The 14,923-nt window shown below is 41.3% G+C and overlaps 1 protein-coding gene across 5 annotated transcripts in view; it reads right to left on the bottom strand.

Moving 5' to 3' along the window:
• The window catches only part of ELAVL4 (ELAV like RNA binding protein 4), an 80,358-nt gene that overhangs the window by 40,135 nt on the left and 25,300 nt on the right, over positions 1 to 14,923 (bottom strand). The gene's annotated exons all lie outside the window — the stretch shown is intronic.

Below are 14,923 nucleotides of genomic sequence, written 5' to 3'. Positions count from 1 at the left end.
GGTATAGCAACATATTGTAAGAGCAATGTTTGAAACTGGGTTGACTGCTAATTAAAAAATGGTACTTTTGTCATTACATGATTGTATTCAGCAACATTTAGGTAATGCACTCTGCACCCAAACATCCTGTGAACAACAAGAAGCGGAAAAAACAATCCAACACCGAGAAATTTCACAGTAATTTTGAACAATGACTCAGAATACCTACTCTGCCTCACAAACAGCCTACTAATTAAACTCTCTTATGAGCTCTATTAACCAGTTTTTCCAATACACAGAGGAAAATCACTTATTACAGACCGGAATACAAAATCTAATATTAACCACACAACCTGTATCTGCAGCATTTTAATCTGATCAACTGAGACATCCATAAAAGCTGCATGCTGAAATCCAGGAAGGTTCATCTGTAGTAGTTTAATCTATGTAGCCTGCTTTACATGGCATCTGGAAAGACGCTAAAGAATGATGAGACTCTCTCTCACACCTATTCCAAAATAACTTTACTTATAAGATCTCATTATCCATAAATGTGTAGACTACAGTGAGTCTATTGGATAAATTCTGTTTGGTCAAAGCTTTAAAACAGAAGTACTTCTACAACCTCCATGAAATCTGAACCAAGAGGCTAGTTTCTACATCGGGAACACCTCGGCTTTTTCTAATGGTTAATATTCTACTATTTATAATATTCTTTTATATATTGTCTTTTGGAAGAAAAGGGTAATGCACTACACCAGAGAAACGTTGCCACCTCATTGTGCACATGTACTAGCCAGTTCTTTCACTGAAATGTATTAATAATTCCTGTGAAGTCCAAGCCAACCAATTCACAGTCATTCCCTCTTTGTCTAATATACAAGTTTCAACATGATACTTTCAGCAAGTGTATTTAAAACCTCAGCAAAGGAGAGGAGAATTTGGGCAAAAAAACAAAGCAAGAAACAAAAAACAACCCTCCTCCCCAAATGAACAACCCATCCCCGCAAAAAACCCCTCACTGCTTCAAGACTCAGAATGACAGACTTATTCCCTTTCATATGCGAGATGGCAGAGCAATTCCTTTTCCTTCTAATGTCACAAACGTGACTATTAACAATATTGGGTAATGTACAGAAGTTGCTTTTTTCACCATTTAAAGTGCTTTATTGCAGTGACATAACAGAAGTGCACGGCTTTACAGCACTTTAAAAATGGGGACAGCACTTTAAATGAAGTTTTAAATTTGAAGTGCTGTATTTTACAGCACTTTAGTAGCCTACAGCACTTTAAATAATTTCTGTATGCAAGCCAAGTTTCTGGCAATTTTGCCCGTATCCCATGGGCTTTGTTAGTGCTCTCCAGCAGCACCGGAGTAGCTGGGGAGCACTAGCCAAGTCTGCAAAAGACGGCAAACCGTCCTGCTCCCACCAGCTAACTGAGACAGCAGTGATCAGGCCAGATGGGCTGATGTTCAGCCTTGGGGCAGATGTGGTGACTGCTCTCAGCAATGGGGGGATGCAGTGCAGGTGAGATGTACACACACACACCCTGAGATCCTGCATGGCTGGGGACCAGATGCTTGGAACCAGGCTGCCAGCCTGGGTGAGAGCTGCTGCCTGGCCTATGGCAGAAGCGGTGCCTGCTTTCAGTGCCAGGGGGAAGGAGGGGAGGGGTAAGTGGGGGCAGAATGAGAGGCTGAGTGACAGCCTCTTATCCCGGCTCCATCTCGAATGACTTGCTGCTGTCTGCAGTCTTCAGCAGCCTCAAGACGCTGCGGGCACCCCATGCTTCCTCGCCTGGAAAGTGCAGGGAGGCTCAGAGGTTCCACCTCAATAAAAACTGGGTTTTTTACATGTTTAAAAACACCGTACAATATGCATGGAGGACTTCTGTGTATACCCATCATGCCTGGATGGTCTGGTTAAAAGCTACACTCAATGGCTGGCCAAAAAAGAAAAGATGCAAAATCCAGGATACAGCCACGTGGCTTTGCAAAGATGTTCCCTTTAACAATATTAAAGAGATGATGCCTTAAAAATCATATGCAACCACACACACACATATATATTAGACAGATAGATAGATAGACAGATTATCTATCCATCTATTGATACCTCTAGATCTATAGCTATAGCTAGCTATATATACACATACACCCCCCCCCCCCATCTACCTATATCTGTAGATACCTCTAGATACTCTATCCATCCATTCATTGATCCATCTCAGGTCAGCCTAATCTGCACATTAGTAGTTCCACTGAAGTCAATTGCAACCAATAGGGATAATCAAACAAATTTGTCATTACTGGTCCAACCTACCAGGAAGCAAGAAAATGTGACTTTTTTTTTTTTTTAAAGAATGAAAGGCTTCCAGATGAAGCAAGAAAAAAAAAATACAGAAATAAAGTGAATAATAAAGAGAGATGGATCATTGGAAATGATATTGGTGGAAAAGAATTAGGAAAAAAAGGACTTATCAGGGAACAATTGTTTTGTTCCCGTTTCCAACCTGCCAGCAGAGACGGTCAAGATAACCCTCAGACATCGCAAACTGTGACCCAAGGAGGAAGGCTCGTTGCCTTTTGCTACTTTCAAAACCTGCGAGCATAGGAGGTATCCTCAGATTCAGCTGATGAAGCTTCAGAACTGCACGTGGAGACAACGCCACCATTTTATACAACTTGGGAACAGGTGCGTCAGCCTTCACGCCCCAGGAAGCAGCGATCCTTTTAGTAAAACAGAGCTGGGGATCCTGTTGCCGCTCAGTTTGCCGATACAATTCATCACCCATCTGTCTCTGCAGTAGCCCGGAAAACAAACTACTAACAAACTTTCTGAACTCACGTCAACAAGCATATAGGCATATATGTAATAAAAAACCCCCATATTCTAGCCTATGATCTAGACATTTCCCTATTGTGAAACTGTCACCATGAGATAACACCATCAAGTGGACTTCCCAGAGGCCAAATGGGGGACCCTCCCGAGCACTTACAAAACGAGTACCGTGTCCCGCTAAAGAGTGGAAAAGCAGGTCTGTTCAAACAAATGCAAAAATGAAAGGGTGCAAAAATAAATTCCCATGCCTGAAGAGCTAAGCTCAAGGAATAGGGTGCTTTGTTTCTCTGCTCAACTCTCCTCATCAGCTAAAAGGGACCCCAAACGTTTGGCATCTCTAGTTACAGAAACAGGGAAATGGTGGTAAAGGAAAGAGACACACTGTAATATAGCCTAACTGGACAAAAATACAAAGGTACTGGATGATGAAGGCACACAATGACATCTAGTCAAAAGACTGGTAACTCAGGCACTTGAGATGAAAAAGGCCCAGGGAATCAGGTCCACCGTGGCTGTAAAATGATCCATATAGTGAAAAATGGCCTGTTTGGGGTAAAAAATGGAACCAGGACTTGAGATGGTATCCAACAGGCTGAAACCTGTTGACAGATATAGAACCCTTATAGACATGCAGCGAGGCTGCTGTGATGTGCTATAAATCCGGTGTAATCAAGTTTGCTGGAGCACGGAAATTACCACGCTCCAGCAGCCTCCAGCATCACATATATTAGTGTCCCCACGTTGAAAAACAGTGGCGAAGCGCTTTAATCTAAAACTTGTTCGGTGAACTTTAGTGCAAAGTGCCCCACCACCATTTTTCAGTGCAGGGACACTGATGCACGTGATGCTCAGGTGCTTTCAATTAGCACGGCTTGCTAATTAAAGTGCCCATTCTCCTGTCTGGACAAGGTTCTGGACATTTTCAAAGTCCGGGATATCCCCAGACACAGAAGAGCCAAAAAGAAAAGCAGATAGGACTTATCCTAAATGATTTTGATGGGATATTACAGTACCCCACTCAGGGAAAGCAGGACTGTGTGTGTGTGACTAAGGAGAAGCTGGTTGCACTGATCACAGCGGGCAACAGAAGGAGTGCTAGCAGGTGAGTCACAGCATGGTTGAACTGGGGGGATGGGAGGTGAACTGACTTGGGGGCTGAGAGGTGTGCAGGTTTAAGAGAAAGTGTTAAAAGAACAGGTCCAAATCCCTTCTCATTTGCTTGTACACAGAGACATAACAAGACCCAAATCTCCAATTCCTCTTAAACTTAGAGACCGTGAGCAAATAAACCTTTGACCGGAAGGTCTGGAATATGCGAGCACAGGGCTTTTACCTCTGAAACTTCCAATGGCCAAGTCACTGGAAAGGATTTGTGCCTCGAAAGACCTCAGTGCAACAACTACAAACATGCTCAAGTATCTCAGGGAAAACCCTGTCACAGTACTGCAACTGTAATTTTGCTTGAGAAGAAGATGGAAAGGGTCTACGTTGGCCACCAGAAACGGTGTCCTTTGTTGGGTCAGATTCACTTGATGAAATCCTATCATCCTGGAGGAGGGAGAAGGGGTTGAGCATGTGAACTTTGAAGAGCAGGCTCAAGGGCTGTCAAGAGACTTGATGGGGGATTCAGAAGAGAAGAATTGCTGGGGACGTAGACTCCCGACAGACCTCAGGATCTCTTTGTGCTAGTCACCCCAAAAGTCCAAGATGGAAACAGTTCTTACAAAGCTCCTCTACCTGTGGGGGAAAACACCCAGTACTCTAGGACACGGAGAAACAATGGCCAAACTGTGGAACAAAAAAGAAGTGGAAGGGATCTCCTGGGTCACTGAGCCAGTCCGCAGCTACCTAATGCAACCATATCTTAAACCCACTCACAAATCTGTCAGTCTGAAACCAGTTTGGTTTCTTGCCCTAACTACTCCTAGTGCTGTGAAGGATGGTCATGTGGGAAGTGGGAGCAGTGGCTATATCCATTTCAGCAACAAACCAGCCACGAACAGCTTTTGTCACCGTACAAATTGCCTGGGATAAGCAGCTGCATTTAGGCCAACTCATTCTCCGGGATGGTTGAAAGCTGGAGGGTCTTCAGAAAGACAAAAAAAAGGTGCCCCCTGTCTTGGCAGAGGAAAGGATGGAAACACATCTGTCTTCTCCATGAGGCCAAGCCTCAGCTGGAAGTTGGGGACCCTGCAGAAACTGCTGCCAAACCTCCCACTGATTTTTGGGAACTCTTTCTGGTCCTTTCCTTCCTTCTGTCTTTGTCAGCTCTGGGTCTGGATGGGAAGAAAAGAGGAAGGGTTAAACAGAAAAGAAGTCAGGCATGAGCACTTGGGTATCGGCTCTATGCTTCTAGAAAAGGGAAAGATAATGCTGGAGAGAAGCGAGCGGACCGTGCTCAACAATACAGGACTCTGACGGATTCTTTGCAGACTTGTTTCTGAGAAGTGGAATAATGTTGCAAGTCCTACTTTTAGGATAGAAAAGGGGGCCACAAGACACTGCATCCGGTAGATAAAATCACATGCATAAAAATAACATTAGGACTGGAAAGCACAATTCCAGAAGCACAGGTGCATCTCATGCTGTTGAGGTACCTCAAATCCCCCGTAATTAGAGATGATGGGCCAGTGGTGTTATTTACTCAAAACAAGAAGTTCATATGTAAAGAATAAGCTATGCAAGCATTACAGGTATTTAAGACACTTCAGAAAAGTCTCAGATTTGAAACTGCTGGAGTTAATTAGAAAGGTCTTTCACAGCACAAGTGTCATGCTTTCCCCCACTTGCTCCAACATCCCTTTTCAATGGCTTTTTTCCTGTAGCCAACAAATCAAAAATTCTTTTGTTTGCTTGTGTAGACTATGCATAAGACTACTGCAGCGAGGCGATAAAAGAAAATGACGGATGCAAATATGACCGTTTCTCCTCTGCATTCAGAAGAGACATTAAGCCATTCCAAATACATTTTTGAAATCCAGCAGTAAGATACTGATTACTATTTCTTTCCCCAATGCTAATGAATGCACTCCAGATACTTAACACAAATGTTCGTTTAGATAATCAATATTTAGAGATTTTCCTGGATATGCAGCATTGAAACTAGGTTCATCTGTGCTCAAGAACAGAATACGTTTGAGGAAAGTGGTATAAAAAGGACATCAGGACACCAAATTAGGAAAAAAAAATCTCTTAATATGTTAACATGATATTCAGAATAATAACTATAACTGCCTTTTAGATTTAGTACACAATTCAAAATGCATTTCCACTCTTAATAGGTTAAATATGTTTGTAGCATTTTAATCCCTCAGTCCCACTGACATAAAACCACAGCATTTCTGACTCATGAATTACTCGCAGACAAATGGATTTTAAAACAAAAATTAGAACATATTCCTTGTACTCCATTTGATCAACTACAAGAATTTTCTTTGTTCAGCCCTAACACATAATATTATATACTGCTAGCTGGCTCTCTGTCCTTCTAAGCACATTTGAGTTTCGGCTGCAATTGCACTTACTCTTTTTGACCATTTCTTCACTCACTGCATTTCTACTGCTGACTCATACACAGAAAACTAACATTTAGATAAAATAGCCATATTGGTTAAGTTAACCTACGAGTCACCTCATCAAAACCTTAAGCTAATTCACTTAACTTGGGATTAGTTTCCGGATAAATGGACTCTGGCAGAATAGTCAATCTGATGCCTATAATAATGAAGTTTTTTTCCATTTTAACCAATATTAATTGAGCCAGAGACCCATGTTTTCAAGGAAACCGGAAAAAGAATTAAATATTATGTTTCTTGAAGGATCTATAACCTGGCCCATTTTGAAGGTACTAAATATGACCTTTAAAAAAATAACAGAACAAATCACTATTTTACAATTACATTAACTAGTTGTGGCACAGCTTCCACAATGGCTGCACATGGTGTTTTTTCTGTTGGAAAGATCCTATTACTTTCAGAGCTAGGATCTCTTACATTTAGGCACACTGGAACAAAGCATTTGCCATATTAAATCAGACTAGCTTAAAGAATTCAGTATCTTAACAGTGACCGGTAGCAGATGCTTCAAAGGTGCAAAAATCCCTCCATAGTTTGCAATGATGGAATTAACTGTCCCAAATAGAGGTTTTTTCTAAATGCTGTTAGTAGCTGGTTTATGCCACATAGCATATGGGTTTTTATCCTTTCTAAACAATTTTTGAAATCTTATCTAACATAATCCCTGTGTCATATAATCCTATCTACTTAATGCACTTAAAATGGGGAATACTACTAAAACTGGCAGTATCTCAAAATGGAAGAAACTTTCCATGCAAAACCACTGTACAAGTCCTTAAAAAAATCTTAAAAACTGTTAGTGTTCAAATTGGACATTCAATCATTTAGGATCAAATATACAATGTGCTTCACAATCAGTTCTGTTTTTCTGCATTTGGCCCTTGCATCTTTTTTTCCCCCGGATGAAATACTTGTATCAAGTCCTTTTGCCAAGTTTCTTATAGAAAATTTAAATAAAGGGCCCGTAATTACAAACTGCCCATAAGTGTTCGGCTTGTAGTCTTGAGAAATCAGACCTTAAATAAACAGCAACAACGTTCAATTTCAAACATCACAGACGTAATATTTTCCCCTGAATAAAAAGAAACACCGTTCTTCATATTTTTCCCATCCTATATAGATATAAGATTAAACAACATTTAACTCTAGCTCCTTTCATCCTAAAGTCAAGGTCTACACCCTGCAATACTGATTTTTTCTGCTATCAAAACAAAGAAGCTCTTTTTACCTCTTTCTAGTAATATTATCCAAATGCAGGCTTGATTATGTAATTATTTCCTATCCCCATTTACTATTAACTACCACTGACTCTAATGATTAATTCTGGTATGGCTTTACCTCCTTACATTATAGTTCTGTTTTTATTTTCCCCCGTGCTCTCAAGAGGGACAGTTTGATCATTTCTTTAGCTTAGCTGACCATACACCAGAACTTCCAATTAAGATACTTAAAAACTCAAACTGCCCAGGCTACAGACAAATGGGCAAGCTGGAAGGGTGATGCTTACTGGAAGCAGTAGATATGGAGTTTCTTTGTCATCACCTGCTTATTACAGCTTTGAAGAGACTCTCAGAAGCCTCTTTCTAGCAGATGAAGCATCTTTTATGGCTAAGTACAGACAGTCAAAAATCCCAAGGCTGAATCAATTCAATCTTCGCAGGTTAGTCTAAGATGTACAGATCAAATCAAAAAGCAAGTGAACAGTGAATGCTTCTGATTTTGGAAAAGCAGCCATGTGCCTGCAGAAACCGGGGGGTGCTAGAGCATACCTCCCTGCTAGGCTAGAGCAGATAACTTGGGCCACGGTTAGCCTGCCCACACTGCCATGGGAGGTTCGCTGGGGAGGTGCAAAGCATCCTGGGATGCTGGGGGACTATGAGTTAACTTGAATCTGGAGGGAAGCCAGGACCGAAGTTCAATATAACCGATTTAAACTAAATCAGTTAAGTCTGATACTACGTAGATTGTAAGGGGCTGGAAGGGACTTTGCACAATCGTTGGGTCCAGCCCCCCTGCACTAGGCAGGAAAGACAACTGGGGTCAACTGACCCCAGTGAGGTGACTGTCCAGTCTCCTCTTGAAGATTTCCAGGGTAGGTAAATGTACTACCTCATCTATCCAGGTTTATCTTAAATTGGTTTTAGCCATTCTGAAAACGGTGTATGTGCACTGAACTTCTATTGTGTTAGATTTGAACTGGTTTCTGATCACTTGTATCATTTTGTGTGTAACTTCTGTCCCTAGCCTATTAGTTAGCACTATGCTATCTGGTTCTTCTCCTTCCTAGATCTCAGATTTACTCTTGCAGCTTTGAACAGCAGATAATGGCTTCTGCTCTTGTGAAAACAAGACTCTTCATGGAGATCCCAGGTATAGCCTCCGGAGGTATTTAGCAATTCTGCACATTCAAACAGAAACCATTTGAAGAGGCCCCATTTTCAGACGGTGTCAAGCAGCCACTCTCTGAACACCTGACCCAATTCTAAGGCATCACCAGTTGAGCACCAACAAATCTGATATTGGTCAAAACTGCTAGTCATTAAATTAAATCTAGGCTCTCTCCCTCTTCAAAAATACCGCTGTGTTGTGTGCTGGTGAGCCACAGGGAGTAACAAAGAAAACAAAACAAAATTCTCGCATGCTTGCCAAAGGAGCTATTCCCTCTTCACGCTGCCTTAAAGGATTTTCACGTATGCTTTATCTTCAGGTTAATCGTTTACCAGTGCCTATGGGGAAGGCCTCGGATGCAGCAGCACTGCCTGCAGCAAAGCTTCCTTCTGCACCCTGCAATGGTAGGATATGCCTTGCGTCACAGCCGTGCTGCTTCCAATTGCTGCAGGTAGAAACCTTTGGGGTTACCGGATCAGAATCACTTCTTCTTTTAGGTCTGCCATTAGGTGGGGAGCAGATGCAGGGCAGGAAGTTTAAGGCCCATAGCATCTAGCCACTGGTTTAAGCAACACAGTTCCTTTCTAGCATCTAATAAGAGTTGATCTCTGTACTTCTAGCCAAGGGCTTGTACATCCCCCCCCCCTTACCCTGGATGCATCACTGCTTATACCACCCACCCATTGGGACTCAAACACCCTACCTGGATTGAAATCTTACTGTGACACTAGACAGATCTCATAAATGAAATGTGGCAACCTTTCTCTATGCTTTATTCACAGAATTGGGTGAAAATTCAAAAGTCACAATTTACTGCTGTGCCATCTTGGCAGGGAAGCACCAAACTTTCTGATTATACCAGTGTGGAAATATAGCATACAAACAAAGAAGATGCAAATCGTTTCATATGTTACAGGTGTTCACATATTGCTATCCTATATGGAACTTCCTGTTTCCCAAAGCATCTGGGTCTTCATAAGATTTTAGTGCAATATAATCTGTACCTTGTAGATCGGGGTGGGCAAAATATGGGTTGCAGGCCAGATCTGGCCCGCCAGCTGATTGCATCCGGCCTGTGGGGGGGCACTTGCCAATTAATTCAATCTGGGTCCCAGGTGCCCCCAGGCCCAAATAACTGCCCAACCCTGTGGTAGATTAATTTTGAAGTTTCTCCATACATTAACAAATCAATAAACAGAAACAGAATTTTAAATATAATAAAGTTACATTATTTGGGCTCATTCAATTTGTTATAAGACCCTAACAATATCTGAAATCACCAGCAGCAAACATTTTGAGCTGCAGCAATGGAAACCTCTTTGAGACGGTGCACCAACTGGACCTTTCTTCAAATAATAATAATATCTGGCCCCAGACAAGTTGAATATGCCCTTTTCAAAAGTCACTTTGAATTCAGAGCCCAATGCTCCCATTTAAGTACCATATTTATTTGAATATAAGATGAGGTTCCCCCCTCCCACCCCCACAATCAGCATGGGAAAAACTTCCTTATCTTATATCTGCATATGAAGTGTAGGGGGTAGCAGGTGGCTGCTGCAGCTTTGACTTTGGCCCAGACTCTTGCTCCTTCCCTGCCCTGCTTCCCCTTTACCTCCCCCTTACTGTCAGGTGCAGCTCAGCTCCAGCTCAGGCTGGGATCTCTCCAGGGCACGGAGCACATGGAAACTCCTTTGCCTGGTGGGCAATCAGCAGTGCCAACACTGCTGCACAGCCAGGCAAGGCCTGATCTTCTCCTTGCTGTGCTCTGGGATGGAGCAGCAGGGGCAACATCTGACAGTAAGAGGATGAGGGGAAGAGGCAGAGGCTGTGGGGAGCTGGGGGTGCATGTGGCAGGGGGGCTGCAGTGGAAAGCAAGTGGGCGCAGCGGGCAAGGGGGGGTACCTGATTCCCTGCAACCATCGCTTTCCCTGCTATAGCAGTACGGGTAGCAAGATACTCCAATACTTATTTTCTAAACCTGGAACATTATAACAAATTCATAAATTTTCCAGCTATACAAACTAATTACGGGGGTGGGGGGTGTCATCTTATATTCCAGGTTGTCTTATATTTGGGTAAGTACAGTAAATGAGAATTTCTCCACTAGCTCCATTTGGAGACAGATCAAGCAAACACAGAGAATCTGCAATTTGGTTGTAATTTAAACTGGGTTTTAAGCACTGGCTTCCAAATTTGCCTAAAAAAATCCCCCAAAAACCCAGTGTTCCTCAAACTAGGGTATGTATACCCGAGGCATGCAGTGCACTTATAGAGGGTACATGAGAGGAAGAAATGAGAATGTAGAAAAGGTAAAGGGGAAATCAAAATGAGGAGGAAAAAATGTAGCACATCTTGACACTCTCTCTTGATTACTGCAGAGTTCACACTATGGTTCTGGCAACATAAAGAACGACTCTTTTTATTCTCCGTAACATGGAATCAGAGGGATACCGAGGCGATATTAAAAAAGGCAGAAGGATGCGTGACCCTCAGAAGTTTGAGAACCAATGATTTACAGCAACAGCTTCCACCTATAAGGCCATCTCCTTTCATCTACAATTGTTTGAAAATGTTTGTACCATTTTTTTTTTTTAACTCAAGTTCTATCTTTTTCATTTTTGGAGAGCAGCTGATTAAACCTGAACAACTGGGCTGTTGGACGAAATATGCTGCAGCTATGAAATGGTACAGCAGGGACCAGTTTCACTGTTAATTTAAAATGCTAGAATTAATTAGGTAGTGTAAATGAAGAATTTAATAAGCACATTTTACAACCACAAGTTCTGCTTTTATTAAACATCTCTGCCAAATGAAGGAAAATATCTTTGGTCTTTCCGCTTTTCCTTGTCTCATTCCCTTAAATTCACTGCAACTAAAATACATTTTTCAATGGCTACCCTTCCCCCATAATTAAAATGTATGCCTGAGTTATAGCTCCTCTTTCAAATCATTAGCATCTTTTAAAAATGCTACTGTATATCCTGACTGTTCTGAGAAGCTACCAAACAAAACTGAAGTTTACAATTTTGGTTTTGAATACCAAATTAAAGGCTGTCTTAGAAGCTGTCATTCCTATTCAACTCAAGTTCAGTGTAGTACCAAATTAGCATTTTTTTTCAGTAAAGGAATATGCTTGTTTAAACATATGTCTCTCCAGAGCGAGGGGTAGCATCAGGAATCTTTTTTTTTTAAATTCGCTACTGTTCTGAAAGACCTGCATGAAGACGTGGAAGCGATGATTATTGTTAATATACAGTAACTGTGTAATCCCTATTTAAAATAATGATAAAGCAATCCTGAACATAAAATCTCTCAGGAGGACCCTGTATGTTTAACAGACTTTGTTTGGCTTTGAACTCCTTGTAAAAAAATATCTTGGGAGTCTAAACACTATCTTGCTAAAATCTGTGCATTTCCTTAACAGAATGGGGAAAACTAGATATTTTACTTGCACCAATTAAATCGTCAGCACTCCCTTCCCCCTCTTGGAGATTTTATAATATCACTCTGCTAGGCTTACAATTTTAGCTCTACATTTAGAAAGTGCCCTTTTAATTTTTCTTCAAGCACTCATTTAAATGTCCCTTTGCAGCTAACTGAGTCCAAATTTGGGCTTTCCTTTATGGTCACATTTTTTTACTTTACCGGAAAGCAGGACGTGTATGTAGAAAGTTCATATTTTTCATGGACAGTATGCCAGCACTTGTTTAAATGCATTCTAGATGACTGATGCCTTGTATTTTTTGTGTTACTGACAAAAACAAAAATTAACATATATTCCACAAACTGGAAAATCTGAAAAAAAGCAGCCAATATCCACATGAGATTGAAAATAAATGCCTGTTTCTGAGCTTAGATCACAAGCGAGCCATGAGACTCTACTGGGCAAGACAGTTAATTTTATTCTGTAGTACACCTTCACCGCCAAAAAAGAATTCAACAGTACTTGATTGCTTATAAAAAAAGAAGATACCCACCAAGAAGATAATTCCTATAGGACCTCACCCCTATAATAAAACACGCATGGAATGATTTGGAAAGGTACTTCAAGTCTGATTTTTGTATTTGCATTTTGCTGCTGTTCACATGGGCCAAGAGTCTATCAAATTGGTTAACTGGGTCTGCTACACAAATCGGGTCTTGTTGTATGTATTTTTTTTTATTTGTCAGTGCCTTCCTGGGTGAAAATACTGATTCGTCATGCCTTCTAAGGACATACTTCTTGCGTGGTGCTACTGATCAGCACCGACAGCCAAATGACTCCAGGTTTTGATGAGTCTATATTAAGCAGTTTAACCTCTGCTGCTCCCCAGGTTTCAAGGTGAAGGAAATGTTGCTGAATTTGGAGAATGGCTCTCCAGGCATCTATGCTACTCCCCTAGAGACCAGGAGCTCCACCTGCTCCATCGGACCCTTCATTGTCCTATTTGCTCTCAGGGATTTTTGAAGCCAGAAAGCAAGGTTGAGGTGTGGTGGCATCGGTCATCACTGCAAGGCAGATTACATAGCAACAAATCAGTGAGGAAATCAAATGCAGAAGACACCCTAAAATGTGTAAGTTGAGCAAAATGGAGCCTTTTGGAATAAAGTCCTCTCTACAACCTGAAACCACGCGACTGGACTGGGACAACAGAAAATTACCGGAAAGTAATACTTTCAAAGGGGCCTAATTTCCATTTTCAAAAGCGCCTTAAGACACTTAAGCTGCAAAGTACCCCTGAATTGCAAGGAAACTTGGGCTCCTGAGTAACTAAATCACTCTTTAAATCACAGGCTCCTAAACCATTTAGGCATTTTTTAAAAATGTAAGCCTTGAACCCATACTGAAAAACCGAATGCCCAAGATTTCTAATGATTGCAAGGAATAATCCAGGAAAAATTTTAGATTCTTCAAAAAGAAACAGAACCCTTGAAGCAGACTGAAATACAGGGGAATGCATACATAAGAGATAAAATGACACATTTCTTTAACAAACCCCTCAATAGAGGGGTTCCCATCCCTCCAGAGAAGTAACAGAAGTAACTTGTGACAATATTTAAAAAAAAAGTACCATATAGTTTGAGCTATCCAAGCAACCAAAAAATATCCTTGCAGCAGTTGGAAAGTACTCTTTCATGATCGAAGTCCAAAACAGAAGTACTTCTTTCCAGTAGCATTTGCTTTTTTTAAAAAGTAAAAACTTCTAATGTTTGTCTGCTTGTTCAGGACAACTGAAGTGAGCTGTAATTTTAGTTTCTCAGATTTTTTTGATTGGAAAGAAACACAATTTTTTTTTAGCTAAATGACAGCCATGAGGACAAAGATCCAGGGAAATATATTATAGCACTAGGTACTTCGCCACACGTGCAGCATTGCTCTTAAACCAATGGAACAAGTCATGGTTTAAATAAACAAAGGGGGGGAAAAAAAGAGTAAAGTAAAAGTCAAGATGCCTCTACCCCTTCATACACCTGAAGCCAAGTCCTAATCAAAAGCATGTATTAAAATAGATGCATCATGGACAATGTGCAAAAGAGAACTCAGCTGGACTAGACATTTGAGGACTTGATCTGCCCTTAGGCTACTGCCATTTATTCTTGGTGTTGAACTTGAACACTGTTACATGTCAAAAAGTAAATTAAAAAAAAAACCATTTTGTTTTAAAGAGTGCTAGGTGGATGATCCAAATACTGCTAGCACAAGGGTTAGTGGAATGCTAAAATTATAAATAAAAATATGTATTTTACATGCCTCCCCTTTTTATTCTCTCTCTATATAGAGTGCTCATGCCAATTTTTCATTTTTTACTTTAGGCCTCCAAGCGTGCATTTTATAGAAGACAGCGCTTTTTGGAATCCTTCTGTTTCAAGGAGTGAAGATTTCTTTGCTATAAGTTAAGGAAAATGGATCAGAGCATCTCCAGGGCTTGGGGTGGGTGCTGTCTCATATGGGTGCAGGCCCATATGCAATAGGTAGCACGGCAGGAAAGGTGCTCAGGATCGTTATGAACGGTCGAGCATGGCACACTCGAATCAAACCTGCTCCCTGCACAACATCCTGTGACTGGCTGGGTATCGGGGAACGCAGATGTGGTTGCCGGACAAGGCCGGGTGTGGCTATAATGGCCGTGCATTTATCCTGCGCATCCCCAGCTGCGT

This window comes from Crocodylus porosus, unplaced genomic scaffold (genome assembly GCF_001723895.1).
Source record: "Crocodylus porosus isolate Cpor-Errol unplaced genomic scaffold, CroPor_comp1, whole genome shotgun sequence".
Lineage (NCBI taxonomy): Eukaryota > Metazoa > Chordata > Crocodylia > Crocodylidae > Crocodylus > Crocodylus porosus.
Note: the sequence above shows the minus strand (reverse complement) of the source record. Positions and strands in the feature narration are given on the sequence as shown.